This window comes from Nelumbo nucifera, chromosome 1 (assembly GCF_055504915.1).
Source record: "Nelumbo nucifera cultivar China Antique chromosome 1, China Antique-T2T, whole genome shotgun sequence".
Classification (NCBI taxonomy): domain Eukaryota; kingdom Viridiplantae; phylum Streptophyta; class Magnoliopsida; order Proteales; family Nelumbonaceae; genus Nelumbo; species Nelumbo nucifera.
Genome location: NC_142649.1, coordinates 99,609,893 through 99,637,891, shown reverse-complemented (window position 1 = coordinate 99,637,891; position 27,999 = coordinate 99,609,893). Strand labels below are relative to the sequence as shown.

Here is a 27,999-nt window from a genome sequence, read left to right as displayed (position 1 = left end):
AACAAACTCCCAACTAACTTTGGTATCTTAGCATCATTAATTTACATAATAATTGTAAAGTTAAATATATGATGTAAATTTTTCTAATTCCAAAGGTTCTAAAATAATCCATTACCCCCTCCCCTCCAAAAAAAATTAATAAGAGAGAGATAGAGAGATGGATGTTAAGATAGACAAAATAATAATTCAAAGAAACTCCAAATACACAATTGAATCATGGAGTTTGTGATTGAAGTTCATACACATCTCCTACAACTTGCTCATATGTTTTCAATTTATCTTGTTTTTCTTGGCATGATTCTCCCTTTTAGGCTTGGCTAACCAAAAACATAACATATAGACCCCATGGTTGCTCTTGTAGTGGCAAGGTCCTAGAAAGCATAATAATAAATATATTAATAATCTATTGAGGCCTAGATTTTAAAAATTTGATGTTTCTTCAATGGTCTTGACAAATTCTTTCTAAATCTATTTCAAAAAAGCAGCAAGGTTTGGGTAGCACATTTATTAGTAATTGACATTCACATAAAAATAGTAAACTTATTAACATGTTTCATGAATTTTGCGGGGAAAGTGGTTTCTCATGTTGGTCAACGTTAGTTGTAATTAAATTCTTTGTGTAGATGTTAGCATTTAATGATTCCTGTACAATCAATAAATTTAAAATGTATTTGTTAGTTCCATTTTGAAGTGCACATTTACTATGAATTTTAAAATATTAACCTGACCCAATTGTGCATTTGCACTTACAAACTTTTTATGTAAATCCCCTGGAGCTAATGAAGCCTAAAAGAATGTAAGTGATGTTAGAAATTTATTATTTAATCAATTTAAATATTAAATAAGTATTAAAATACAGGAAAAAATAATTAATTAATTACTTGTAACCAACTTGTATGCAGGCTCATTTGATGAAAATTGGCATTTAATAATTTTATTTGGTACATATAAAGCCAAGTGATTCAGATTGAGCATGTGTGATACATTAGGATTAAAAGCCACTCTAGTAGTAACATCATATGAACCATATTTATAACATCACAAAAATACAAAAAATTTACTATCAAATTATTTAAAATAAAGAAAAATTATCCTTAAAGATGTTTTTTATTCTTTTATCTTTTCTAACAACCTCTTTTTCCTTGGTACCTTCATGTGATTCCTCACAGGCAATACAATAAACCAAGTAAATAATATGAATGAGATGAAAATTCAATTAAAAGTATATAAATAATAAAAGAAGTATCACACTACATCATGTTTAATGTTTCTCATGTTTCTCTTCTCTTTTCCGTTAACCTCTTTTTCCTTAGCACTTTGATGTGATTCCTAACAAGGAATAAAACAAACCAAGTAAATAATATGAATTAGCATAAAATTCCAATAATAATATATATAAAAAATATCATACAACGTCATGTTGATGAGATTGTCCTTTTTTTTCTTTCGTTTTTCCAAACAACATTTACACTAGAAGATTCAAAATCCAAGACCCTACTCTTCAATATATCTTCTACTCCTACACGTGCATTATTAAATGCATCTAATAATTATGAGAATGCCCTTTTATCTTCTGTAGCACATGTTGATATTTCTCTAGATACTAATAGTCTCATTAGGTTTGTAACCATTATAGAAAATTCAGCATTAGGATCAACTTTACACAACAATCAAAAGTAGTTCCATCCTTCGCATACCTTGTCCATTGTTTTAAAATATACTGTAATGGAACCTGTTTTAATAATCTTTTTATAAAACACGAAGTGCATAAAAACACAAAAATCACACAAACTCAAACTTCTTGCAACTGCATACAACCACTATGTTTGATGGGTTGGATGTAACATTATGTTCACGAGGTCTATTGGAATATTTCACTTTGTGTAGAAAAGTTGTTCCAACATCGACTTTATTTACAATATCACAATCAAGGGCCAATGAATATTCCTTTTCAAATTCCTTCAATATTGTGGGAGTGTATATACATGAAGTTCACTTCAATATCTTTATTGGAATCGACACATTGGGTGTACTTTGGTTCATCTTTACCTTAATTTCCATTTCTTTTCAACGGCGAACTGCTACAGCTCTCTCGAAATGTTTAAAAAAATTCAGCTAAATTAAGATATGGTTTTAAATACCCAATCAATATACTACTCATGCTTTCATTCTTTTGTGGGCTTTTCATATCTGCACAAAATTCATTTTGCCCACATACTAAAGCCCATTTCTCCTTTACTTGAAATAACCCTTGAAGCTCATCTCATGCCATGCACTAAGATAAGAAACTCATCTTCATCTTCACGGTCATATATGCAACTACTGAAATCTCTATCAAATGATGGAGAAGCAACAAATATATTACTCAAATGTGTGGCTACATTTTGATATATGTGACATATACATAAACAATGACATGTTTTTAGAAAGACATGCTTTATTGCATTTGCCATTGCTGGATCTTGGTCTGTAAAAATTGTTTTCAGTTGTTTTCCAGACATTGCCCTTAGAAAAGATTGGAACACCCACTTAAAATATTTACTATGATCATACATCAATGCGGCTCCAAAAAACATGGTTTTCTTATGATGGTTAATTCCAACAAAAGGAGCAGATGGTTGTTTATCTTCATTTGTTCGAAAAGTGGTATCAAAACAAACGACATCTCCAAAACAACCATAATCAACCAACATCTTTGCATGAACCCAAAAGATATTTGTAATTTGATAATCTTCATCAAGCTGCATAGAGTTAAAAGGATGATATATTCTCTTCATGCAATGTATCGAATCGAAATACCTTAGTATAGCTCATGCACCCCCATTTTCCATGTCCTTCGTTTTAGCATACAAATATTTGTTATAATCAACATTAGTGAAACCAAGATTTTAAATTCCACTAGCTTGTTTACCTTCTAATGTTGCCTTTGGACACATATCAAAACCACTAGCAAGATTGGCGTGAGCAACTTGAACTACTGTTATTTTCCTTTGTGACCTGAGCATGTATGATTTTTTTGGAGTAACAAGTTGATGATTATAACCTCCTTCAAATTCAATCAAATAATATTTTCCATTTTCTTGCATCACAAGATTAAACATTGCTTTATAACCTGTTCTTGTTATGTCATGGTGAAATTTTCTATCAATTCACCTGTTATCATTACTACAAAAGCCTTCATGGGAACAACAAAATGTTTTAGTCTTCCAAATACTAGATTTTAGCTTGTAGCCTTGTGATATACGCACACTAAAACCTTCATTTCTAACAAACCCATTATTAAAATGGTAAACATCTTCCAAATTTTAAAATATCATGCCAACATTTGGGACCATAAATTTTTTGTCTACATTTGTCTCATTGCTTGGTTGTGAGAAATTTGCATTTGAGGGGCTAGTACAGATTCCTTTCATATCAAAATCAAGCCTACGTGCAGCACTACATACAACTTCCAAACCCTCATCAAGTTGATAATTCTCTATAATGTTTTTAAAATCAGACAAGACAGGGAACTGTTCTAGGGTCCAGTTCTCAAGTCAAATGGTTTGACCATTTGGTCTGAATGGATGGCCCGCTTTGACAAAACATATAAAACCAAAAAAAATGGCAAAAACAATTCTCGGGTCAAATGGCTTGACGGTTCGTCTGCCTGGGTCAATGGTTCGCTGACTAAATCAACAGTTTTTGGCCAAATAGCGATTTTAGGGTAAACAGAACCGGCCAGGCGACCGGTTCCTTGTTTTTTCAGTCCGACTGTATGCTCCAATTCAGTTTTGAAAACATTGATTCTTTATACCTTCATAAAGTTGAGTGTTCTTCTCATTACACTCTTCATTATTTATCCACTAGGAAATTGTTCCATTTTCTAGAAAAAAAAAACACAAATCAACTCGTATACCAATATATTCCAATCCTTTTTTTTTTAATTGTAACATGTGGTTATATTACTCTGTTTCTATTATTATTTTCTATGAAAACCAAGCATAACCTAATGCAAAGAAAGTACTAGAAAGCAAGGAAGAACCTTTTTCATAAGAAAAAGATTTTCTTAGGAGGTTTGGCTTCATTTATATGGTATGAATTCTCATAATTTAAGCATGTGGAGGCTCGGAAAATAAAAGCTGATGATGCACAATCCGGCCGATCTTAGCTATCAACGATCTTGCCTCTGAACTGGGTGGTAGGGACCTGAAACGGAGGGAGAAGAGAAGCTCCAGGGAGAACCCGGCGTAAGGGCTCCGAAGCTCAAGTTAGAGTCTTTCAAAGGCAAGATAGACCAGATAGCGCAAAAGTTAGCATACCTCGTTCCTGCGGGGTAAGAGCCTTTTATAACCACCTCGTGCACTCACTTCCAGGCTTCCGTCAGATCGGGCATGATTACATCTGATCTCCTGCCAGTTCGGATGTCATTTCCTCTAGCCGGACAGAACCGCCACTGCTCCTTTTGTCAGAGCCGTCTCTGCAGCTAGTAACGACGGTGGCAAGTGGCGGTAGCAGGAGGCCGTTTGAAGTGCGGCTGTCAGGTGTCAGATCCCAAATCAATTAGGTGCGTCGCCCTTGGATACGGACGTCCTTGGTGTCAGGTACGTTTGGTCAGCCTGGTGTTTCGGAAGTGAAGTGTTGGAGTGGCGAGAGATGTCTTGAGTTCGGTTTGGGGAGTGTTCCGAGCTGCCATGGGCCAGCTCGGGTCACAGCTTTGTGAGGCTTGGGGCCCAATATAGTTCGTGCTCCTTGTAGGGAGCTCGGGTTCTCAGTAGGGAGCTCGGGTTCTTAATAGGGAGCTCGGACTCCCCGTAGGGAGCTCGGACTCTTGGTAGGGAGCTCGGGCTCCTTTTAGAGCGGTCTGGTGGAGTTCGGGCTCAGTAGTGAGCTTGGACTTGCTTTCGGTGCTCGCTTCAGGCGCTCTACTGTCCCGAGTTGCTTGTTTTTGCCACGTGTCGGGTGATTGCGAGGTCGGGCCAAATTCCCCTTCATCAATTGCCCCCCACTCCCTACGACAAGGGTCCTGTCTTGGCGCGGGGAGTTCGTAAGGTAGCAGGAGGGTTTTGGTCCGTGCTGAGGGCGCTCGCTTTAATTTGATTTTCAAAAAAGGGCACGCGTTTGGGAGACGTGACAACAGTCGTTCGAGAGTTGTGCTGCAGACGCTTTTATTGCGAGGAGACATGCACCGACACCCCGTCAGTTTCGTGAAGGTGCGTGCTGACACCCGTCCTCTGACAGGACGTGCGCGACGCCTCGTCAGTTTCGGAAAGACATGCGCTGATTGGCTTCGGAAGACGTGCGGTTTAGCGCAGCTGTGGGCCGTTGGATTGGCTTCGATCTGGGCCATCGCTTTCCGGCCACTATGGATATAAATAGCGCGTGAGGGGGGGGGCATCCTTGCTACTGTTGTACCTCTTGAGCTCGCGCCTAAGTTTCAGTTCGCGTCCAGGCTCTTCAGCTCGTGTCCCAGGTTCCTTGCTTGTTCGAGCTTTCGTGGTCTACTTCAGTCTTCTTCCCGGGTGAGTGCATTTAGAATCCCGTTCCATTCTCTGATGTCTAGTTCGGAGGGTTCAGACTGTCCAAGCGGGTCTGATGTAGGTTCTACAAACCAATTTGCGTCCCCCGGTAGTTCAAGTGAGCCCGATGTAGGTCCTGAGGAAGGGGTTGAACCTACAGGCCGAGGTGCTTCGGGTAGGTTGGCGTCCGCCTCCCGTCGCGGCCGGGTTTTAGATCAGTTCGGCCCTTCGACTATGACGCCTAAGGGACTTCAATCCCTCATAGACAACTACGACTTGCCCGGGGAGCATGCCTACTTCATCCCTACGGGTAGCTTCCCTTGGGAACACGGTCTTGATGAGATCGTGATTTTCCGGGAACAGCTTGCTGTGGGGCTGTGACTGCCTTTTCATCCTCTTCTCGTCGAGGTTCTAAACCACTTCGGTGTGACGGTCGGCCAGCTTCACCCGAACTCCATTAGGAATTTAGTGGGGACGATCTCCTTATTTTGTGACGAGAACTTTCCTTTGGATCTGGAGATTTTCTCCTCTATTTTAATGCTAAAAAAGCAAGCGGGTCCCCTTCCTGGGCATAGGCGGGCATACTACCTGTCTCCTCGCCCAGGCTTCAAGCTCTTACATGGACTCCCTAATAAGGTCCCGGCGTGGAAGCGGGACTATTTCGGGGTGCGAAGTGCACTGGGGTGGCCGTTTTAGACCGGCTGGGGGATGGCCGCTCCCGACTCCGGCATCACACTCGATAAGGAGACGGCGAAGGGCCTCCAGCAATGGGCGCGGCTTGGGCTGGAGTGTCAATGGTATCTGATGGAGGCCAAGCTTATTGCTGCGGGCCTGAGTTCGGGTAGGTTCTTTCCCTAGCGATCCTGTCTTGCTCTTCTTTTACGTGTCTTACTGATGCCGAACTCCTTTTCGCATGAACGATGGACTCTCGAGGGACCCGAGGTGGGCACTTGTTCCAGGGCATGAAGAGGAGAAAACGGGTGGCTAAGCGAGCTCGCACCGAACCACCCCAGGGTGCGGAGCCCGAGGTGCCGGACTATCCGGCGGAGGATCAGCTTATGGAGCCTGAGGTTCCTATGCAGGAGCCGGCGGGGGCTCCTTATGCCGAAACCACACACACAGGGGCTCCCGCTTACTCCGAGTCTGCCCATACGCGAGCTGGGCCGTCGGGCTCGGAGGCCCCGGGGGACTTCAGGAGTGTGCTGTCGCCTGTTCATGCTCTTCAACGGAGTAAGGAGGTGATGTTTCCTGAGGAAGTTGTGGCGTGGACCGAGCTCCCTCTGCACCAAGTGGCCTGCCGTGCCGTTACTCATGCTATGGTGGTAAGTGCTCCCTTCTTTAGAGTTCTTCGGCCTTTATTCTTCTATTCGTTCCTTTGATCCCGTTTCCCTTTGATAAGTGAACTCTTCTATTCACGCCTTAGCGAACCAGGTGGAGAGATGCTCGAGGCAGGCGCGAGCTGCCGAGGAGGCTGCTCGTGCTGCTGAGGCTGCTACTCGCCTCGCGCGGTCTAGGCAGGCGAGGTCTCAGAGAGATGCCGAGGCCATGGGAGTGGTGGTGAAGCATATGCGGAATTGAAGCTGGACCTGCAGCACCAAGTCGAGTATCTTTAGGAGGATATCAGGGAGAGGACTCAGATCTTCTCTCAAGGCATCGAAGACGCGAAGAAGAAAGCTGTCAGTGATTATATTGCTTCGTCGGATTTCGATGATCTGATGGTGGACTCCTACAGGAGGGGTTTCAAGCTAAGTCGGTGGATGATCCGGAATACGTACCCCAAGCTCGATACCAGCGCCATATCCACTTCGCGCATTACTCAAGAGATGGCTAATGCTGCGGATGTCGAACCAGACTCCGAGGGGGAGGCAGGTCCTTCGAGTGTTGTCGAAGTGGCTTCTAATAATGATGAAGTAGCCCCTGGCTTGTAAAATGGCTTTTTTTTTTTTGAATGTACACCTTTATCTGAAATGAAATGGCTTTTTGTTTAAGTGCTGGTTGTCCTGTCTTCGAGCTGCATTTTTTTCCGAACTGACCATTTCGGTCCTTCAGTTCGTTTTCTAGCACCTTTATCTGAAATGAAATGGCTTTTTGTTTAAGTGCTGGTTGTCTTGTCTTCGAGCTGCGTTTTTTGCTGAACTGACCATTTCGGTCCTTCAGTTCATTTTCTACCTAGGCTTCGGGGTACTTGCCTTGGTGGTTTATAGGTAGTATCTTCTTAAGTTGACGACGTTCCATGCTCGGGGTACTTGTTTTCCTTCTAGGGTTCCGAGCTCGTATGCTCCCCCACCGAGTGCTTTCTTTACTCTGTAGGGTCCTTCCCAGTTTGGTCCAAGTTTCCCTACGCCGGGTTCGGGCACCAGGACCTTACGGAGAACCAGGTCGCCGACGCGGAAGTTCCTCTTCTTTACTCGCGTGTTATAATACCGAGCTACCTTTTGTTGGTAGGCCGCAGTTCGGATGTGCGCAAGGTCTCTCACTTCGTCCAGTAGGTTGAGGTTGGTGCGTAACTCACCCTCGTTTGTCTGTTCGTCGTACGCTTCTAGTCGCAACGTAGGCACTTCGATTTCCGCCGGGATCACCGCCTCTGTGCCGTAGGTGAGTTTAAAGGGGGTCTCTCCTGTGGCGGTTTTTTCCGTGGTTCGGTGAGCCCATAGAACACTTGGTAGTTCGTCTGCCCACAAACCTTTGGCTCGGTCTAATCGTGCTTTCAGTCCATGGAGGATGGCTCTGTTCATTACTTCTGTTTGGCCATTTGTCTGCGGGTGTGCGACCGACGTGAAGTTCTGACTAATTCCCATACTTTGGCACCATTCTTGGAACTTGACATCTTCGAACTGTTTGCCATTGTCGGAGATCAGTACCCGAGGTAGCCCGAAGCGACATACAATGTTCTTCCAAAAGAAGTTCTGTATGTTTCGGGCTGTAACTATTGCCAGGGGTTCAGCTTCTATCCACTTTGTGAAGTAATCTACTGCCACCACTATGTATTTTCTCCCGCCTGTCGCTGGTGGGAATGGCCCCAGGAGGTCGATGCCCCATTGGGCGAAGGGCCATGGGCTGGTGAGGTATTTGAGGTCGGCAGCGGGCTGATGGTGGATGTTGGCATGCTTCTGACACTTGTCGCATTTTCTGACGAGCTCGATTGCCTCTGTCTTCATCATTGGCCAGTAGTATCCTTGTCGAAGTGCTTTTTGGGCGAGGGCTCTGCCCCCCAGGTGTCCGCCGCACAAGCCTTCATGGGTGTCGCGGAGTACCAATTCGGCTTCGGCTGGGCGCAAGCATCGCAGGTAGGGGAGCGTGTAGGATCGTCGGTACAACCGTTCGTCTATCATGACGTATTTGGCTGCCTGGCGCTGCACCCTCTTGGATGCGTTGCGGTCCGCAGGGAGGGTTCCGTCTAGCAGGAAGCTCGCGAGTGGGTCGATCCAGCTCGGCTCTGCTTCAGTGACGGGAGCGACCTCTTCTGCCCCACCAAGAATGCTGGGCCGAGGTAAGTCCTTTACGTACATGGTTCTCCTGGCGTTGTGGCTCGTGCTAGCTAGTCGGGACAGAGCATCGGCCTTAGCGTTCTCTGACCTCGGGATTTGCTTGATGAAGTGTGACTGGAAGCTGAGCAGAGCCTCCTTTACTTTTGCCAAATATGCAATCATTGTGAGCTCGCGCGCTTCGTATTCGCCTGTAACTTGGTTGACCTCGAGCTGGGAATCACTGTAGATAACCATGTGCTTTGCTCCAACCTTGTGCGCTAGGTTTAGCCCGGCTATCAGTGCCTCGTACTCCGCCTCGTTGTTGGATGCCGCGAACTCAAAGCGTAGTGCGTATTCCAGCTTTGTTCCACTCGGGCCGCGTAGCACTATTCCAGCCCCGCTGCCTTGTTGGTTCGAGGAGCCATCTACGTGAAGAATCCAGGGCTCCTCATCCCAGTTTGCGCTTGGTCTAACCAGGAGGGATGCCACACTGGCTGCTACTTCACAGGGTTCGGACTCGTTTGGCTTGGGAGCTCTGAGTTTGCCCGAACTGGGGATCTCGGGCTCGACCGGCTCAGGGGCTTCGAGGTTAAACGTGCATTCTGCGATAAAATCTGCCAAGGCTTGGGCCTTAATGGCAGTTCTTGGCTTGTACTGGAGATCGTACTCGCTGAGTTCGATGGCCCACTTCGTCAGTCGGCCGGAAACCTCGGGTTTGAGTAAAACTTGTCTCAGAGGTTTGTCGGTCAGGATGATAACGGTGTGAGCCTGGAAGTACGGGCAGAGTTTCTGTGCTGCTATCACCAGTGCATACGCTAGCTTTTCTATCTGCGGGTACCTTGTCTCTGCTCCCTGCAAGATTTTACTAACATAATATATGGGTCGTTGGACCCGGTCTGCTTCCTTTACTAGTACCGAACTGACCACCTCATCGCTAGCCGAGAGGTACAGTTCTAAGACTTCGCCTTCCTCGGGTCAAGCTAAGGTTGGCACACTGGCGAGGTAACCTTTTAGCTCGTCAAATGCGAGCTGACAGTCTTGGGTCCACTCAAACCCTTTGCCTTTGATTGCTTTGAAGAAGGGTAGGCAGCGATTTGCCGACTTGGACATGAAGCGGCTTAGAGCGGTTATGCGGCCGTTTAGCCTCTGAACTTCTTTTATTTTCCGAGGTGGTCTCATATCTAGGATGGCTTTTATCTTGTCCGGGTTGGCCTCGATACCGCGTCGATTGACAACGTAGCCTAGGAATTTGCCCGAGGTGACGCCAAAGACACATTTGTTGGGGTTCAATTTCATGCTAAACTGACGCAGGATTTGGAAGACAGAGTCCAAGTCTTTTATTAGTTCTTGTGAAAACCGTGTCTTGACGACCATGTCGTCTACATAACACTCTATCTTTGTGCCAATCAGGGGCCGAAACAGCCTATTTACAAGTCTTTGGAAGGTCGCCCCGGCATTTTTTAACCCGAAGGGCATGACCTTGTAACAGTATAGACCGAACTCGGTTATGAAGCTGGTTTTTTCCTCGTCGGACTGGTCCATCCGGATTTGGATGTAGCCTGAGTAGGCATCCAGGAAGCTTAGCAATTCATGTCCCGAGGTCGCGTCCACTAGGCGGTCGATCCTAGGAAGGGGGAAGCAGTCTTTCGGGCAAGCTCGGTTCAGGTCGGTGTAGTCGACGCACATGCGCCACTTGCCGTTCGCCTTTTTCACCAGCACAGGGTTGGCCACCCAGCTCGGGTAATGGACTTCCCTTATGAAGTCTGCCGCGAGGAGCTTCTCGACTTCCTCGTCGACCGCCTTCCAGCGCTCTGGGGCTAAGTTCCGTTTCTTCTGTCTAACGGGTCTGACTAAAGGGTCAGTGTTAAGTTTGTGAGTTATAAGACCAGGATCAATACCGGGCATATCGGCCGTGAACCATGCAAAAATATCTAAATTTTGGAGTAAAAAACTTACCAGTACGGTCCGTAGGGGTTCTTTGACGGAAGCACCAATCTGGAGTGTGCGAGCTGGGTCCGTAGGCGAGGTTGGGATCGCGATTGTTTCTTCTGTGGGCGAGGCTCGTTCTTCGCCTTGTTCCACGAGCCGCTCCAGATCGAGGTCGCCGGCCGCCTTGGTCTTTCCCTTTAGGGCGGCAATGTAGCACTTGCGGGACTCGAGCTGGTCGCCCCGCGCTACCCCCACACCGAAGTCCGTAGGGAACTTCATGGCCAAATAGTAGGTGGAGACCACCGCCCGCAGGATATGCGTGATTGGTCGCCCTATTATGGCATTGTATGGGGAGGGGGTCGTGACCACCAGGAAGTTGTGGTTGAGTCTGACCGCACAAGGCCACGTGCCGACTTTCACAGGCACCGTTATTTTTCCAAGGGGCCTGACTTCCTCTCCGCTGAAGCCCACCAGGGGAATGTTTGCGGGCTTTAGTTCGCTCCTCGGCAGCTGTAGCCGATCAAACGCTGATTTGAAGAGGATGTCCGCCGAGCTGCCCGAATCTGCGAGTACGTGTCTAACCTCGAAGTCGCTGATCCTTAGTTTAATGACAAGTGCATCATCGTGGGGGTAGCGAACTCCTCGCGCGTCGTCTTCCGTGAAGAGGATTGGCTCTTCAGTCTTTGGCCTTTTTGGAGGGTTCTGCTCCTTGAGGACCGCTTCGCGAACTGAAGTCCGGGCTGCCGCCGATGTACACCCCGCTACCACCGAACCTCCCACAATTACATGGATGGTTCCCCGAATTGGCCTCTCTACCGGGGGCTGTCGCTGCAACGGTTCGGCAGGCCTGCTGCTGGATTCGGGGGCGTCCTTTTCGTGCTCGCCTAGCCGATCTACTTTATTGCTATTATTGTTGTGCTGTACAAAGTTTCTTAAGTATCCGCGACGGATGAGCCCCTCTATTTCGTCTCGGAGGTTATTGCACTGCTCGGTACTGTGACCATGGTCCCTATGGAAACTACAATACAAATTCTTGTTACTTTCGTTCGGATTTCCCTTTAGGCGAGGTGGCCATTTCACGTACGGGGCGTCCTTGATCGTCATTAAGATCTCGGTCCGCCTTGTGTTCAGTGGCGTGTAATCCATCCGAACTGGTTGGTGAGCTCGGAACGACTGGTTCGGTTTTGGGTCCCGGGCCGGGTTTTTTCGGTCGGCTGAGTTAGAGGGCTCGCCATCCCTCTTTCTTTTCTCGTTTCCGCTCTCGGTTCGTTGGTTGATTTCCTCCTCCGTCCTCATGAACTTGTCCGTGAGCTTAAGAAATTCGGCCACGGTCGCGGGCTGGTTAGCTACCATGTGCCATTTGAACTCTTTGTGCATCACCCCTCTTTTTGCTGCCGCGAGCTGCACTGCGGGGTCTAACCGCGGTATCTGTAAGCATGCTTCATTGAATCGTTTGATGTAGCCCCATATGGGTTCCCCTTCCCTTTGGACTACCCCGAAGATGCTTTCCTCTGCTCTGGGGCACCGTTTGCTGGTGACAAAGTGTGCAGTGAAGACCTGCACGAACTGAGCCCAACACTTTATCGACCCGGGGGCTAGGTTCCTGTACCAAGTGCGGGCTACCCCCCTGAGGGTGGTGGTGAAAGCCACGCACATGCATGATTCGCTGGCTCTGGCAATGTGCATTTGGGACTGGAAAGCGTCAACGTTGTCGTTGGGGTCGAAGGACCCGTCATACTTGTCTAGAGGTGGGAGCTTGAAATCTCTGGGCAAGGGGACTGCCAGGAGTTCTGACGCGAGGGGGGAAGGAACTGAGAGAATCAGGGCAACTCCTACCTCGTCCGAGCTCGTCTCGCCTTTGCCTCTGAGCTCTGACAGGACGTGGGTGGCGGTTCGTCGACCTCGATGGTGCCTTCGCTGTTGAGTGGGCCTTGTACTGGCGCTGCTAGCCTCTGTGTTGCCGAGCTCGATGGGCCCGAAGTGCTGGTAGTCTGCTGCTGCCAGTGCGCCGAATCGGTTTTCCACAAGTGGGAACTCTGGTTTGGAGCCTCGAGGTGCCGATCTTGCGGGCGAGGTACCCGACCCGCCTGCGAGCTGCGAGGCAGGGATGACTTTTCTCTCTCTCCGGCCTGGGGACGAGGCCTGGCTGTTTGGGGGGTTCTGGGGCCTGGAGGCCTTTCCTTGGTGGGGGCGCCCATCCTGCGGAGAGGCCTTGACCGGCTTCGGAGCAGGGTGGCAAGGTGGAAGTAGTGGTTGGTTCAGTGGCAGTTGGGGGAACTGCTATTGATAGTGATACTGGGAGAGGTTGTGCAACACTTGGTGCTGGTGAAGTTGGTGTTGCTGGAATTGTTGCATCTGGGCTTGCATTGCCCGCATGCACTGCATCAGGTCGTCCAACCGATTTTGGCTAGCTGCCAGGGGGACGGCGGTTGGTTCAGCGAAGGTAGTCTCGATGGGGAGAGGAAAGGGGATGTTTGCAGTAGGAAGGTTTGCAGGCGCCACTGCTTGTGGCGTATTCAGATTGGGAATTCCGTCCACCGAGAGGGGGATGGTGAACTGCCCCACACACACCACGGGAACTTGAGGCTGTTCCCCGGTGGTGTTTGTCTCTATGCCGCGTCCGGCGTTGCTGGAAGAGGCCATGAGTGTTGAGTTTTTCAAAGAAGAAGATAGGGGTATGAAAGTTTTGGAGGGAGGCCTTTTGAAGCTTTCCCACAGACGGCGCCAATTGATGATGCACAATCCGGCCGATCTTAGCTGGACAATTAGACATCCATCCCGTAATCGCAATGACCCAATTGCAAGAGCGGCGCTCTACCAACTGAGCTCAATGATCTTGCCTCTGAACTGGGTGGCAGGGACCTGAAACGGAGGGAGAAGAGAAGCTCCGGGGAGAACCCGGCGTTAAGGGCTCCGAAGCTCAAGTTAGAGTCTTTCAAAGGCAAGATAGACCAGATAGCGCAAAAGTTAGCATACCTCGTTCCTGGGGGGTAGGAGCCTTTTATAACCACCTCGCGCACTCACTTCCAGGCTTCCGTCAGATCGGGCATGATTACTTCTGAACTCCTGCCAGTTCGGATGTCATTTCCTCTGGCCGGATAGAACCGCCACTGCTCCTTTTGTCGGAGCCGTCTCTGCGGCTAGTAATGACGGTGGCAAGTGGCGGTAGCAGGAGGCCGTTTGAAGTGCGGCTGTCAGGCGTCAGATCCCAAATCAGTCAGGTGCGTCGCCCTTGGATACGGACGTCCTTGGTGTCAGGTACGTTTGGTCAGCCTGGTGTTTCGGAAGCGAAGTGTTGGAGTGGCGAGCGAGATGTCTTGAGTTCGGTTTGGGGAGTGTTCCGAGCTGCCATTGGCCAGCTCGGGTCACAGCTTTGTGAGGCTTGGGGCCCAATATAGTTCGTGCTCCTTGCAGGGAGCTCGGGTTCTCAGTAGGGAGCTCGGGTTCTTAATAGGGAGCTTGGACTCCCCGTAGGGAGCTCGGACTCTTGGTAGGGAGCTCGGGCTCCTTTTAGAGCGGTCTAGTGGAGTTCGGGCTCAGTAGTGAGCTTGGACTTGCTTTCGGTGCTCGCTTCGGGAGCTCTACTGTCCCGAGTTGCTTGTTTTTGGTCAAACTACTAGTGATGATATCAACACTAAGTGTCTTCATTCAACAATTAACCTTGCCTGGGTGTATGATTGCATAGCAATTTCACTCCTTAACCCTGGATTTAACCCCAAGTAAAAAGTGAATTTGGCTCCATAGGGCTACACAGTAACCCATAACCCCACAACGGAGAAAAAATTTGATCCCAAATCTCCTATGCAAACAACTAGACCTTACCAACCAGTGGTTGGTAACCTTATGATACAAATTGCATTTGTAAGGCCAACCAGTGGTCGGTGATGACTGTTGGTTTCCGCTGGTCGGAGAGGAAGAGAGAGTGAAAAAGTTTTGGGTCAGTGTGGGCATGTGATGAGAGAGAGGAGCGGGAAGTAGAATGGTGCGTGCATGAACTCTTGCCCAGATAGAAGCCGGACTCAAGTGCTGCCCACTTTAACTTGTTGACCATCACCGTTGGCCTTGACATTGCTGTGGTGGGTCTCTTTGTTGAAAGTCAAACCATTATGATGACGCTCTAAAAGCAAAGCAACAACAGGTCCTTATGGAGGGTCTCACGTGGAAATCTACTCGCAGGAGTATTCCATGTATATATAAAAGATATCTTCCAAGTTCTAAGTGGCTGTATCACCCATTCCCCATTGAAATGAAGCAATTGTATCACCCATTCCCCATTGAAATGAAGCAATTGTATCACCCATTCTTATGGTTCTTAGGGTCTGAATTACTTTTGACTTATGATGCTTTAAAATTGGATTATGTAGTTCGGGTTTACCTTGACCCGACATAGACGTAACGGAAGCTTCGGTAGCTACTATATGCCTCTAGTCAAGAGAAAACAGGAAGACAATTATCAAACAGCTAGCAAACCTTGTCTTTATTCTTTCATCGACATGAAACTTGTGAGTGAAGTTGAGGAGGTCAAGGCAAAGGAAAAGGAAAAGGATGGGAGCCATTGAATATCAAAATGGCTACGTGTATAAGAGGCAATTAATGAGAATTCATGTACATCAGTCATGACGTCTGAGTACCATGTTTCCACTATGATATAGAAAATACATAATATCGAAAAATCAACTCACAAATAAACTCAAATCACTAACAAATAAGATGTTATTTATCAAAACTCTTTTTATATCAAATCTGACAATGTTTTCTTCGGGCCAGTAAACTTGCTATCGTTCTTCCTTTTTACTATTATACTAGCAGGGACCCGTGTGATGTATGGGAAAATCTAAAATATTTAATAATTTTATTTTTCATTTAATGTTGATTTATAAAAAATAATTATTGTTAATTGAAAATGAATATTTTTTTAATAAATTTAGTTTTATTAATAATTTATAGTAATTATAATAATTTTTATTCTTTTTTATTATTTTTAAATAAATAAAAATAATTACAAAAACTAACATTTTTATTAATTCTACTAATAATTAACAATTATATAGGAATGACAACGGGGTGGGTTCAAGGTAGGGCACTCCATCCCTTTCCCTGCCCCATAGTCAAGACATTCTACCCCATCCCCACCCCATCCCCAGGTAACCACTCTTCAATGTCGGGCGAGTTCAAGGGCAATGCACCCCACTCCTCATCAAGGATGGAGAATCCTTGAACTTCCCGGCTTCCTTCCTAGTATTGGGCAGGTTCAAGTAGAGGTGTAAATTGGGTCATGCTGGTTCGGCACAACACGACCCGTATGTGGCTTGCACAAAGTGCAAGTCATACTGTGCTGACCCACGAGGCGTCCTGGGCCATGCCTCACTTCTCTAGGATAATTTGGGGGGTCAGTTCGGCATGACCCATGACTCAAGCCAGCATGGGCCATGCCGTGCCAAGGGTCGGGCTACTCCATGGATCAGACCTTGGACCAGGCCATGCCACACACCAAGCCAAGCTTAAGGAAAGGCACCCACTCCCTATCCAAGGTTTTTAAAATTGGACCAGATAGGGAACCGTTCTAGGGTCGAACGGTCTATCTGTTCAGTTTAAATGGATGACCCACTTTGACAAAAAAATAAAAAATTAGAAAAACAAAAAAAATGCTAAAAATTGTTGCTCGGGTTGACGGTTCGACCGTCCAGGTTAGCGGTTCGCTAAACAAATAAACGATTTTTGAAGAAAAAGCGGTTTTGAGGTGAAACGGTGTCCATATCCCAATTTTTCAAGTCTAACCATCTAGTTTGATCCAGTTTTGAAAACATTGTCCCCGTCAACCCAATATTCAATTTGATGATAAAAATGATCAAAAGGATAATTGAGTATTAACCACATGGTAAATTTCTAAATCTACACTAAATTGTCTTTAATATTAAAAAATCTAACTTTAAGAAAATTTTGGAAAATTTATTGTACTTGTGTAATTTTGAAATTTATTAAATAATGTATTTACTTTTTATATGGTTTACCTATAGAATTATACTAATTTATCTTATAATTTCTATTATAAACTAACCAATAATTTCCTTTTTCCAATATTATACTAATTTATCATAATAATTTGTGTAATTATTTGTTCAAATTATTGTTTTCCACGTCACATAGTCATTTATCTTTAATAATTTTCAATAATTTGTAATGAAAATTATATAATTTTTGAATGGTTTTCCAAAATCTGTCATATGTAATAAATTTTCCTAAAATTTCCAAATTACACTAATAAATTTCAATAATTATTTAATGCATTTTAATTAAACTTTCAAATACTTTATATCTTTTAATTTCAAATCTGTTAGTTTACGAAAATGTAGTTTTATGAAAATTTTTGAAATATTTATTACATTTGTGTAACTATTGGGATTTATCGAATTTTATAAATTTTTATTAAATATATATTTTATTTGGCAGTTTACTAACAAAAATACACTAATTTATCTTTTATTTTTCAATATAAATTAATGAATAATTTCATTTTCTAACATTATAATATTTTGTTCCCCCATTTGTATTTGGTTATTAATTATAATAATAACAATAACTAAAATTTTGTCATGTTAAATATCTAAATTAGTTAATTTTGTCATGTTACATATTTTGTTATTTAAATAATTAAATAATATTTAAAAAATTTAAAAAAATTTGTTATTTGAATTTTATTTATTTTAATGTTATTATGTAACATTAAATATTTTGTTATATTATTTAGCTATTTTTAATATTTTTTATTTGAGATTTTTAGGTATTGAAATATTTAAATAATGTTTTATTTTTAATGTTAAATTGTTATTATTTGAATAATATTTAAATTGAATAGTTCATAAAATTATAATTTATATTGTTACTACATAATTTCATGATGAATTTTGTAAAAATATAGAATTATCAATAATATGAATATTATTTAAATAGTTCTGAATTTTTTTAATTGAAACTTTCTTTAGATAGATATAGATAAACAGTGGGGGAGGGGATAAATCGGAATTAGAGATAGTTTAGGAGAGAACCTCTCTACTAAATTAGAGATAATTTATGAGATAAATAGGAGTTAGAGATAATTTATGAGATAAATAGGAATTAGAGACAATTTAGGGGGAAGTGGTGCCACTTAGCTAAACATTAGAAAAACAAATCCCTCTTTCTTTATGGTTATTAGAAATAGTTAAGCATATGTGATTTCCTTATTGGTTTAATGTATAATTATGTGGAACTAAAAAAATAAAAAATTCAAAAAAAAACATAAAACTAGAAAGGGGGGTTTGAAGCAATGAGAGGGCTCTTGACATGGCAGGACCAATTTATATATATAGATTGTACACATGAACGGGGAATCAGGGGTTAACATGTGGTCTGCCTGGCCACACCACAAATAGGTTGCAGTTCCATGGTTTGGATCCAAAGTCTCTGTATTTGGAGTGGTGTAAAATGATCAGAGAGAGATCTACTTCCTCCGTTTTCTTTTCACATATAACCCCCTAATTCATCTTATTCCTTCTACGACCCCCCTAAAGTTTATTTGTCAAAGTACACATACCAACTAGAAATCCATTAGCTTGGATGTGTGAATTAATTGCTAAAAGATTATTCTTTTAAGAAACTATTCATATCTCAAATATATCAAGAGTAAAATATGGATCATACAACTAAGTGGTATAAAACACACCTATGGTGAAACAATAAGGACATATGGGTATAGATAAGTAAAGAGAGGACATACAACACAAATGCAATACTCTTTAGAATACAACAACTGAAGTTGAATATCTTTAATATCTATATCTTTGTAAAGATGACTACATGGATGGATTATGCAGTAGTTGTTGCTCATCAATGTTTACCAATTGGCATAGATGTTTTGTAATAGTGTTTTTATATAAGTACTTTCGTAAAAATGCTTTTACAAAAGTACTTTCATGAAAGTGCTTTTATAAAAGTGCTTTCATAAAAGTACTTTCGTAGAAGTACTTTTATAAAAGTGATTTTATAAAAATACTTTTGTAAAAGTGCTTTCGTAAAAGTGCTTTCATAAAAGTGCTTTTGTAAAAGTGCTTTCATAAAAGTGCTTTCATAAAAGTACTTTTCTAAAACACGACAATCAAAAGTAGTTCCATCATTCGCATCCATTGTCCATTATTTTAAAATATACTATAATCGAACATGTTTTAATAATCTTTTTATAAAACACGAAGTGCATACAAACACAAAAATCACACAAACTCAAACTTCTTGCAACTGCATACAACCACTATGTTTGATGGGTTGGATGTAACATTATGTTCACGAGGTCTATTGGAATATTTCACTTTGTGTAGAAAAGTCGTTCCAACATCGACTTTATTTACAATATCACAATCAAGGGCCATTGAATATTCCTTTTCAAATTCCTTAAATATTGTGGGAGTGTATATACATGAAGTTCACTTCAATATCTTTATTGGAATAGACACATTGGGTGTACTTTGGTTCATCTTTACCTCAATTTCCATTTCTTTTCAATGGTGATCTGATACAGCTCTCTCGAAATGTTTAAAAAAATTCAGCTAAATTAAGAGATGGTTTTAAATACCCCATCAATATAGAACCGGTCAGGCGACCGGTTCCCAGTTTTTTCAGTCCGACTGTATGCTCCAATTCGGTTCTGAAAACATTGATTCTTCATACCTTCATAAAGTTGAGTGTTCTTCTCATTACACTCTTCATTATTTATCCACTAGGAAATTGTTCCATTTTCTAGAAAAAAAAAACACAAATCAACTAATATACCAATATATTTCAATCCTTTTTTTTAATTGTAACATGTGGTTATATTACTCCGTTTCTATTATTATTTTCTATTAAAACCAAGCATAACCTAATGCAAAGAAAGTACTAAAAAGCAAGGAAGAACCTTTTTCATAAGAAAAATATTTTCTTAGGAGGTTAGGCTTCATTTATATGGTATGAATTCTCATAATTTAAGCATGTGGAGGCTCGGCAAATAAAGGCCATTAATTAATTTTTAGGTACAAATTAAAGACTAAAAAATAATTATTTACAAAGATGAAAGAAAATTATATATTAGATAATGGTTATGGAAATAGTTGTTATAATCAACATTAGTGAAACCAAGATTTTAAATTCCACTAGCTTGTTTACCTTCTAATGCTGCCTTTGGACACATACCAAAACCACTAGCAAGATTGACTTGAGCAACTTGAACTACTGTTATTTTCCTTTGTGACCTGAGCACGTATGATTTTTTTGGAGTAACAAGTTGATGATTATGACCTCCTTCAAATTCAATTAAATAATATTTTCCGTTTTCTTGCATCACAAGATTAAACATTGCTTAATAACCTATTCTTGTTATGTCATGGTGAAATTTTCTATCAATTCACCCGTTATCATTACTACGGAAGCCTTCATGGTAACAACAAAATGTTTTATTCTTCCAAATACTAGATTTTAGCTAGTAGCCTTGTGATATCCGCACACTAATACCTTCATTTCTAGCAAACCCATTATTAAAATGGTAAACATCTTCCAAATTTTCAAATATCTTGCCAACATTTGGGACCATAAATTTTTTGTCTACATTTGTCTCATTGCTTGGTTGTGAGAAATTTGCATTTGACGGGCTAGTATAGATTCCTTTCATATCAAAATCAAGCCTACGTGCAGCACTACATACAACTTCCAAACCCTCAACAAGTTGATTATTCTCTACAATGTTTATAAAATCAGACTAGACAGGGAACCGTTCTAGGGTCCGGCTCACAAGTCAAATGGTTTGACCATTTGGTCTGAACGGACGGCTCGCTTTGACAAAACATATAAAACCAAAAAAATGGCCAAAACAATTCTCGTGTCTAATGGCTCGACGGTTCAACCGCCTGGGTCAACGGTTCGCTGACTAAATCAATAGTTTTTGGCCAAATAGCGGTTTTAGGATAAACAGAACCGGTTAGAAGACTGGTTCCCAGTTTTTTCCGTCCGACTGTATGCTCCAATTCGGTTTTGAAAACATTGATTCTTTATACCATCATAAAGTTGAGTGTTCTTCTCATTACACTCTTCATTATTTATCCACTTGGAAATTGTTCCATTTTCTAGAAAAAAAAAACACAAATCAACTAATATACCAATATATTCCTATCTATTTTTTTAATTGCAACATGTGGTTATATTACTCTGTTTCTATTATTATTTTCTATTAAAACCAAGGATAACCTAATGCAAAGAAAGTACTAAAAAGCAAGGAAGAACCTTTTTCATAAGAAAACTATTTTCTTAGGAGGTTAGGCTTCATTTATATGGTATGAATTCTCATAATTTAAGCATGTAGAGGCTTGGCAAATAAAGGCCATTAATTAATTTTTAGGTACAAGTTAAAGACTAAAAAATTATTATTTACAAAGATGAAAGAAGGCTGAGTGTAACTCCAGGGCTTCAACTCATGCGTGTAACTCACTGCAGGGGTTCAAGGTAAGCAGAAGTCTGAGTGAAGGAGAAGTCACACTCTACTTGGGGACTACTGCAATTGTTGCAGCCGCAGCCATAGGAACCGTGGAATTATTTTTTAGAGAAGGAATAATTGTACTGAAAGATTGTCTTTACGTACAAAATTTAAGAAGAAATTTGATTTCTATCTCAAAACTGTATGCAGATGGTTATTCTGTCTTCTTTAGTAATACGATTACTATTAAAAGAAATAACAGATTCATCGCATACGGGGAACTGGAGAACGGTCTCTATGTTCTACATCCTTCTCTAGAAACTAACATAACCGAAACTACGTCGGCTGAAATCCCCAAGAAGAGAGCCCATGATACAGTTAATCCCACGTGTTTGTGGCATTACCGACTTGGCCACATCAGTGTTGACCGAATCACAAGGTTGGTAAAGGATGGTCCTTTGGATTTTCTAGCTGTAGAAGATCTTCCCACCTGTGAGCCTTGCCTACAAGGCAAGATGACGAAACGGCCATTTAACGGTAAGCCTAAAAGATGTACAGGCACACATGACCTAATACATACTGATGTATGTGGTCCCCTGAGTGTTAGGACACGAAATCAACACGTGTATTTCATCACCTTCACAGATGATTTTTCACGATATGGTTACGTGTACCTAATGAGACACAAGTCTGAATCCTTTGAAAAGTTCAAAGAGTTTAGACAAGAGGTCGAGAAACAGTTAGGGAGAGAAATTAAAGCCCATCGATCAGATCGAGGTGGCGAGTATCTCTCAGACGAATTCAGGGACTACTTAAGGCAAAATGGGATAGTATCACAATTAGCTCCTCTTGCTACACCACAACTTAACGGTGCTTCAAAGAGGAGGAATAGGACCTTATTAGATATGGTCCGGTCGCTTCTCATACACTCAGAGTTACCCGCATCCTTTTGGGGTTACGCATTAGAGACTGCGATTTACGTGTTGAATCGGGTTCCAACCAAATCGGTTCCGAATACTCCATATGAACTTTGGACCGGAAAGAAACCAAGTGTCAGACACTTGAAGATTTGGGGTTGTCCTGCACACGTTAAAAGAACGAGTGTAGACAAGTTGGAATCTAAGACCAGCCGTTGCCTATTTGTAGGCTACCCAAAAGGCTCTGTAGGTTACCTTTTCCATGACCCAAGTGAGCAGAAAGTGTTCTGCAATCGAAATGCGCAATTCTTGGAAACCGACTATATCCTGGACACCCATCGTTAGGAAGTTGTTCTTGATGAGGACAACTCAGGAGCAGTTGGAGATGTCCCACAAGTTCCAGGTAGTGACCAACTTAGAAGATCCACTCGGGCATCCAGGCCACCAGTCCGTTATGGTTATGATCAGGATAGTTACCTGGTGGAAACCTTGACTAGTGAGGAGGATCCCGTGACTTACGCGGAAGCTATGTTGGACATAGATTCCCAGAAGTGGGTGGAGGCCATGAGAGCAGAGATGGACTCAATGGAGGCCAACGGAGTCTGGACTCTAGTAGATCCACCCTCCGGGGTAAAAGCAATCGGTTGCAGATGGATTTACAAGAGGAAGAAGGGCCCCGATGGCAGGATTGAGACCTTCAAGGCTCGTCTAGTGGCGAAAGGGTACACTCAGAAAGAAGGCATCGATTATGAGGAAACCTTTTCGCCTGTGGCCATGCTTAAAACCATTAGGACCCTGCTAGCTATAGCAGCATACCATGATTATGAGATTTGGCAGATGGATGTCAAAACTGCATTCCTGAATGGAGATCTTACTGAAGATATCTATATGCAGCAGCTGCAATGTTTCATTGCTGCAGGTCAGGAAAACATGGTATGTAAACTTAATAGATCCATTTATGGACTTAAGCAAGCTTCTATAAGTTGGAACACCCGTTTTGACTCTGTTGTCAAATCGTTTGACTTCGAGCAGAATCCGGATGAACCCTGTGTCTACAGGAAGTTCAGTGGAGATAAGGTTACCTTCTTGGTTCTATATGTAGATGACATTCTACTCATTGGGAATGATGTAGGAATGTTAACTATGGTGAAAGTGTGGCTTTCGCAGCAATTCTCCATGAAAGATCTTGGAGAAGCCTCCTATATACTGGGTCTTCGACTCTATAGAGATAGATCGAAGCGGATAATTGGATTATCCCAATCTGCTTATATTGACAAAATAGTCAAAAGATACAGCATGGAAAACTCCAAGAAAGGAAATGTTCCTTTCAGGCACGGAGTCACTCTCTCCAAAAAGATGTCTCCCAAGACTTCTGAGGAGATTGATGGCATGAAAGACGTTCCCTATGCCTCTACCGTAGGGAGCATCATGTATGCCATGCTGTGCACTTGTCCTGACATTGCTCAGGCAGTAAGTGTAGTAAGCAGATTTCAGGCCAACCCAGGGCAGGAGCATTGGACTGCTGTGAAAAACATACTTAAGTACCTTCGAAGGACAAAAGAGTTTTGTCTGGTGTTCGACGGTAGCTCACTACAGATCCAGGGGTTCACAGATGCCGATTTCCAGTCAGACCCAGATGATAGAAAGTCTACATCTGGATATGTTTTCACGATAGGATCGTGTGTAGTTTGTTGGAAAAGCAGCAAACAGGGGTCCACTGCAGACTCCACGATGGAGGCCAAGTACATTGCCGCAAGTGAGGCTGCCAAAGAAGTTGTGTGGATGAAGAAGTTCGTTCATGAGTTGGGAGTTGTTCCGTCCAGCACATCACCCATCCCATTGTTGTGTGACAACAATGGAGCCATTGCTCAGGCTAAGGAGCCACGAGCCCACTCGAAGTCGAAGCACATCGAGTGGAAGTACCACGTACTGCGGGAGATTGTTGGTAGAGGGGACGTCCTGATTCAAAAGGTAGCGTCAGCGGAAAATGTAGCAGACCCATTGACAAAGCCACTATCACAGAAAGTGTTTGAGAAACATGTGGAAAGCATGGGACTCCGGCTAATACCTGATTGGACCTAAGTGCAAGTGGGAGCTGTTAGACAGTTTTGTATGCCCTTAGCTTCAATCAGAATGATGTACTTTATGAGTTTATTGTAAATGAATAAAGATACATATTTGATTCATGTTCCCTTGGTATGTTTCTATGTAATACCCTTAAACTGGACACTTAATGAGACTCGTGTTAGTTTAGAATGTTCACAGCCAGTGGGTCGGTCTGGGGAGACCTATCCTGACAAGGCTGACGCTGTGGTGCCACCAAGTCGGTTGGGGTGGCCTGTCTCAGCTGCCAGGGTGAGACCCTAGGCACATACAATGTAGGATTAATTGAATCTTTGAACTGGACCAGATTTCCAGTATTGCCCTGGACCTTGGAAATTGATGGGCAAAACTGGAAAGTTACACCCGACCCCTAGACTCGATTATGATACTGCACTATGTGTCGGATTGGGCTATCTTTGATGTACCAATCAGTGAGATCCTTAGCGGGGGTCAAAACCTGGGTATGTTGGGACAGTCCGAGAATTCATCTGAGTGGGTGATCATAGTGACAGGATCAGCCCCTTTGTCGGACAAAGGTAATGATCAGGGATGCACTCTCACTGATGGAAGCCAAGACTGCCGGTAGCCGATTTCAATCGTTGAGATTTGTTTTTTGCAAAGTATATTTTATATGAGATATAAAAGTATATATGTTGTGGTTTCTAAAAGGTTTGCAAAAGGTTTTAATTCCCGGGATCCATATAAGTGGAGAGTGCAACACTGTTCCTTACAGCCGAGGGAGAGGTCCTCTCTTGTCGGGCAGTGTATGATCATTATGGGCTGAGAGGTCAAGTGTAAGACCATTGAGGATAACACCTGATGGGCTAATCTTGCATTTGCCCACAGTCCCTGGGTGTTACAAGGTGGCTTGGCCCAGGGACCACTTAGTGTAAGTGTTGGGCCCATAGTGCCCATTTGATGGGTTTCAGGGGGTACACTGTCTTCAGCAGTGCATTCGGCCAGGCCTTGTAACAAAGGCTGGGCTGAACCCATGTGGCTGATGTGTAGATCAATGCTTGGGTCCCATGCCATACAAGGAAGCCCAACTGGGCAGCAGTTTGGAAGGCTTTTTGAGTACATAACCTCAAATGGGCCTTAAGCCCATTTCGAACTGGGCTGATTTGATCAGCCATTTAAAGGGGGCGAATTCTGAAGTGGGTCAGCTAAAAGGATTGGGCTTAGACCCTATCCACTCAGAGAGTCCAAGATCTAAATGAGATTTAGATCTGGAAACCTCCTAATTATATTAGGAGATAGCTGATCTGATCTGCAGATGAGATAAGGATTATCCCTTATCACTAAGGGACTTCTAACCCAAATATGATTTGGATTAGCAACTCCTAATGTGATTAGGAGCTGATCCCTTTGAAATTATAAAATGGGAAGGGGGCGGCAGCCTTTTATATAATCAACAGCATTCTTCTCTTAAAGAAAGAGAGATTGAGAGATTTCCTGCATACTGCGAATTCTCTCCTGCCGCCACCTTCCTGCCATTGCCATTCCTTCAGTTCGATCTCCAGTTCTTGGGAGCAATCAAGATTTGATCTTGATCTCAATCTTTTGGGAAAAGATTGGTTGGAGCTGTACTCACAAGCCGTCCAGTTGATTCTTGCGAAGGGTCAAGTTCTTTTGAAGAACGTTGTTGATTCTGCTCCATCCTTCACTGCGCCATCTTTAGTGGGAGCAGATTTTGGATCCTTCCTTGGGTGTGAACACCTCCATTGGGAGATAGTATTTCTCCGTATCAGGTATAATCCTCTCCCACTCCTTTTGGTTCAGATCTGGTTCAGTTTATGGTTCAAGATTGATCATTGAAAATATGATTTTCTAAATAGGGAATACGATTCCCAATTGAAGGGAGAGATAATTATTTTTTTGAAATTCGCCCCTTATTCCGCAATCTTTGGGCGTCCATAGGATGGATCTCTCATCCCTTTAGTGGTATCAGAGCCATGGTTCAAATCTTGAACCAATTTGTTTCAGATCTGAACCTGCGCAAATGGGCAGAAGGTGTTCTACCCAATTTGCGCAGATATGGGTTTTGGGAAATTTGTTCCCAGAATTAATGGGCGAATAATCTGAAATTAATTTTATATAAATCTGATTATTATTTAGAATTGTTCTTTATGATTTTCTTGATTTATGGGTTGTTCGTACAAAGGGAGATCGAAATCTTGATTTGTGCAGGGAACTTGCGTTTTTTTTTGTAGTTTCTTGATTTATTTATTACATTTGGTCTGTAAATAATTTTTTTTATTTTTTTTCTAGACTCAATGTATAGGTATTCGATCTGATGTAATAATTAATAGAAATAGGATTTCTATTTAATTTATTTTTGGATCGAGGATGGCGGCGCAGAGAAGGAGATTTCGTAGATGGGAGAATCGCTATCTGCGATTTGCAGTTTGTGAAACTGCATTCTGTGATCTAACATCTGTTTTGCAAGATGGATTCTGTGATCTACTTGCTTGGGCCCAACCTTTGGGTGCATGGCTGTAGAGTACATTCGACAATGTTTCTACCCTAAAATAATGTTATGCTTTTTAAATACACCTGTTTACGTAAATTGTTATCAGTAGTACCATATTAGTACGAATTTTGTGAATTCCTGGCATTGCATAAGTAGCTCTGTAGGGATGTATGTAACGTAGATGATATCTGCTCAATACTTTTACAGTTCTAATCTTCCTTTGTTGCTTAAAATTAAAAAAATATTATTATTTTTTTCTCTTTTGATCAGTAACAACTAACAAATACAAGGAGACAAGGTGATAAAATGCTCTGAAATAGTTTTATGTTTAAGAGAAGAAACGATAAAGATAGTGTGGAAGTGATCTTTCAATGGAGAGTGCTCAACCAAGGGCCTTCCCATGATTTGATTTTATTACCAAAGACAAGGTCAAACTTGTAATGTTTGAGGAATATTGGGAGGATACACTGGATGTCTATCGGAGGAAAGTCAAGAGTTGTTCTGTGTCGTAGCCCATCATTCCAACCTTTATTTGTTAGCTCGTGCATACTTACCACAACTCGGTGGCATAATGTTTTGGCGGTTTTGTGGGATATCGAAAATCGTTGGCATAAATTTGTTGTGAGCATTCATGGGCTCCTGGAGAATGGTTGGGATACTGGTGTTATGTTCATAGATACATTAACTTCTCCTTGGAGGGCTATTCATAGTACTCTTCCCCTATTTCCTTATCGCATCATGTATGGTCTCTCATATGGAAACAAGGTCAAATTCTTGGAAAATCTCTATTTTGGGGAATCCTTGTCGAATGGTGTATTTCCTCGTCTTTACTCCATATTGAATCTTAATTAGAAAACAATCTCTAAATTTGTTCTAACTCTTCATCCTTTGGATTTGATTGGAAGTTGGATTTTAGAAGAAATCCGAGAAGGTTTGAATTTGTTCCCATTTAAGAGGATCTAGAGTAACGCCATTTAACACATGCAAAATGCTAGATACAAGAGTAATTTTGGTTTTATTCACTAGCCCAAAGTTCCATTTAATGCCAAAGGAGACTAGGGGATAAAAAGCTCAGAAGTAGTTTTATTTTTAAGAGAAGAACCGATGAAGATAGGGTGGAAGTGATCTTTAAATGGAGAGT

The 27,999-nt window shown here is 42.7% G+C and overlaps 1 pseudogene; it reads right to left on the bottom strand.

The window, feature by feature from the left end:
* Nucleotides 1-1,245: 1,245 nt before the first annotated feature.
* Nucleotides 1,246-20,258, bottom strand: LOC148803608 (protein FAR1-RELATED SEQUENCE 5-like; annotated as a pseudogene).
* Between the last annotated feature and the right edge of the window lie 7,741 nt (nt 20,259-27,999).